Consider the following 535-nt stretch of genomic DNA (forward strand, 5'->3'; position numbering starts at 1 on the left):
AAGCGTATGGAGATGCTTTGTCCCTTCCGTCTCTCTGCTTTCCTACTGTCTTCATCCAATCATTCTTACTCCTTTCCATGGAAAGCTGTATGTTGGGCATCACCGTTGTCAATGGCTACAGTCCCGTCCTCTCAGTGAAAATGTTCAACGCGCTCTGTCACAGCACGGCTATTCAGCTGTCGGTTCTCGATCAAGTCGGAATAGAATCCAGTGATTCTTTTACGTCTGTCACTAACGCCCCACAATCGCGAGTTTGAAGCTCGTCACAGTCATTCAATCCTCAAATCCTACTCAGAATACCACAGACAAGGTTTAGACCTTCCAGATTCTCTTGAATGCCACCATCAATTCTAGCTTATACCATGAAGATTCTGATTAAGGAATCCAATAGATATTCACTCAATCTAAAGTAGAACGAAGGTGGTTGTCAGGCACACGTTCATAGGTGAGAATGATGATGAGTGTCACAGATCATCACATTCATCAAGTTGAGGAACAAGTGATATCTTAGAACAAGAATAAGCTGAATTGAATA

This window comes from Arachis duranensis, chromosome 4 (genome assembly GCF_000817695.3).
Source record: "Arachis duranensis cultivar V14167 chromosome 4, aradu.V14167.gnm2.J7QH, whole genome shotgun sequence".
NCBI classification, from domain to species: domain Eukaryota; kingdom Viridiplantae; phylum Streptophyta; class Magnoliopsida; order Fabales; family Fabaceae; genus Arachis; species Arachis duranensis.